We start from the raw sequence: 3,038 nt of genomic DNA on the forward strand, positions 1-3,038 counted from the left end.
TTAAGTGGGGGAGGATGTAATGACCCGACCGGTCATTTTGAGCTTTTGCACTTTGCTCGCCAGTTCTCGGGCATGACTTGCCCCATATGATATATTATGCCTTATGTAAATCGTTGGTTGATAATAGGTGAATTGGACTAAAATTAGGCCCTAAAGAACCACCTTCTTGTATAGTTTTTATGGTAAAAAGTGATAACAAAATGCTCTGATTAGTGCTTTTCATGCTTTGCAGGCTATATACAATAAAAGAAGTCTATGGAGTACTTTTGGGATCAATTACGGAGAAAAAGAGGCCAATCTTACAATATCCGCTAAGTGCACCACGCGAAGGCAGCAAAACCAGAATTGGAGATGGACTGCCGCGGTCCCGGCGTAACTGCGGTCGGACCGCGGCAGAAGGCTGTTGCAGATTCTGAGAGGCTAGTTGGCCGCGGTCCTGGCGTAACCGCGGTAAGAAGCGGAAAATTGAGGGACTGAAGTGCAAAATACGGGACTTTTAGCCCCAAACCCTATATTAAACAATAGAACTCATCCAAGGGAGGCATGCAATGTTTTAGAAAGTACTTTGGCAATAAAAACAAGTGTGAGAGATCACCCAAAACATCATATTTTCTTCTTCTTTTTATTTTTCTTGCAATTTTGATCATGAATATTTTCATAGTTTATTTACCCATTGTCATGAGTAGCTAAATCCTTTGTCTAGGGTTTTGATTGAACCTATTGAAGGATGAACTTCTTGATTATGTTAATATAGTTTGCGAGTTTAATCTCTATTTGTTCAACTATGTGTTTGTTGTAGTTAATTGACAGGATCCTCAATTAGCTGTGCCTATTTAGTATGCATAACTCGGGAGAGAGTGCATATTTAGGTAATTGTTGAACAACATCACTCCCAAAGTATAAGAGGGATCTATAACTGCGGGTTTAAAGGCGGGATTAGGGATAACGAAGTCTTGGGTGCAATCTAAAGTGAACTGTAATAAACAAAGCCAGCTAGCGTATCTCGGGAGAGTGCGTCTAGTAAATTATCGTGATTACTCGGGAGAGATTCATGATAATTTGAGTGTTCATGGTTGATAGAGATGTGTTGGTAAATCTATATGAAACATAAACAGAAGGGATTCCATCAATAGGGGAAATCACTACCTTAGAACCTTCTCATTATTGTTCACAACTTAAGCATATTTAGTTTACAACTGTTTATTGACTTTCAATCTTAGTTATTAAATATACCATCAACTGTTATTCACAACGTTTGGGGAAGTTGATTCTAAAGAATTTAGTAAGTCCAACGAAAGTAATTGATAGTTTAATTCTCTGTGGATTCGACTTTGGGCATAAATACTCAGGTTATATTTGCAATGTCCGCATTGTCCTTTTGTAAGGTATAGTTGGGCGTGATCAAATTTTGGCGCCGTTGCCGGGGAATTAACGGTGTTATCAATTACAATTGAAAGAAGTACAAAAATTCTTATTGTAGTCATTTTTTCTCTATACCCAATTTTTACATTGAAATTTTAATGTTTGTTGACTTGGTTGCACAGGTGCATGCCTAGAAACTCATCGAGATCTGGTGACGTATTTGAAGCATTATTAGATCCCGAGAAAGTTTTCAAGACCTTGAATCGGGCTAATCGGAAAAACAAACAACAACCAACAACTGCACAATTCGAAACAGTCATGGTGGATCACGAGGAAATCCCAGCGGTACCATTAGTGCCAGAGGCTGCTCTCTATGACTGGGCACAACCCACAGCTGAAAATCTGTCCACAGCCATTGTAGTTCCGCAGATACAAGCTGAGTCATTCCAAATTACGAATAACATGCTGCACTTATTGCAGAACAAGGGACTATTTTCGGGGTCGCAAGTCGAAGATCCTCAGCAGCACTTGAAGAACTTCCTCTCTATCTACAAAACCCAAAGGCAGCCCAACGTAACTCCTGAAGCAATCAAGCTGTTATTGTTTCCATTCTCAGTGACGGGAGCTGCCCAGACTTGGCTAAACTTACTTCCTATAAATTCTATACCAACTTGGGATGAGTTAGTCAGGCAATTCCATAACAAGTTCCACCCACCCAATAAGACTGCTCAACAAATTGATGAAATTTTGAGTTTTAAACAGAGACCAATGGAAACACTGCATGAAACATGGGAGCGCTTTAAAGGGATGTTGGTTATATGCCCGCACCATGGTATTCCAGATATGATGTTGGGGCAGCGTTTTTACATGGGATTGTCAGATAGCGTGAAGAACATTATTGATGCTTCAGCTGGTGGAGCATTTTTGAGCAAAACATGGAGAGAAGGCTAGAGTCTGCTTGACAAGATGGCACAAAATTCGGGATGGACAACCAGGAATGCACCTATCACTCCAGTGGTTCACTCAATGCCCTTAGATCCATCCAACTCTATTGCTGAAAATATGGCCACCTTATTGACACAGATGAGTATACTCACCAAAAAGGTAGAAGAGTCAGGGCAGAAGCAGCAGGTACATATCGTAGATACTACCAATGGGGGATTGTACGTATCTTGCATTAGTCAGCCAATCGGTAACTAATGGAATGCAGAACATCATCATTACCACTACCCTGAAGACATGAATTATGTGTCTAATTATGGAGGCCAGAGACAGGGTGGTCAGAATTAGGGCCAGCAAAATCAGCAATACAGGCCAGTCCATCCACAGTTCAACAATGGAAACATGGGAGGTATGAGACCCCCTAACAATATGGCACCTTACCCAAGGCCACAAGGATATAATAATCAGAATCAGCAGCAGGGGTATCACCTTCCTCAGCAACAGCATGGTGGAAGGCAGGAAGATGGGTTTGCTAGACTTGAGGCAATGATGCAGCAGTTTATTGGGTCTAATGCAAAGATTAATGAGAGAGTGGATGCACATGATTCAGCAATCAAGAATATTGAAGTGCAGGTGGGCCAAATTTCTATGTCTCTGAACAATTGTCCTCATGGGACACTACCTGCAGACACCCAGATAAATCCAAAAGATCAAGGCCCAAAGCAGCTGATGGC

The 3,038-nt window shown here is 41.2% G+C and overlaps 1 non-coding gene across 1 annotated transcript; it reads right to left on the reverse strand.

Moving 5' to 3' along the window:
* Window positions 1-2,091: 2,091 nt before the first annotated feature.
* On the reverse strand, window positions 2,092-2,198 carry LOC138888790 (small nucleolar RNA R71). Its single transcript, XR_011406369.1, has one exon. It is a non-coding gene; the product is annotated as a small nucleolar RNA R71 (small nucleolar RNA).
* Window positions 2,199-3,038: the final 840 nt, after the last annotated feature.

Source organism: Nicotiana sylvestris, chromosome 3 (genome assembly GCF_000393655.2).
Source record: "Nicotiana sylvestris chromosome 3, ASM39365v2, whole genome shotgun sequence".
Lineage (NCBI taxonomy): Eukaryota > Viridiplantae > Streptophyta > Magnoliopsida > Solanales > Solanaceae > Nicotiana > Nicotiana sylvestris.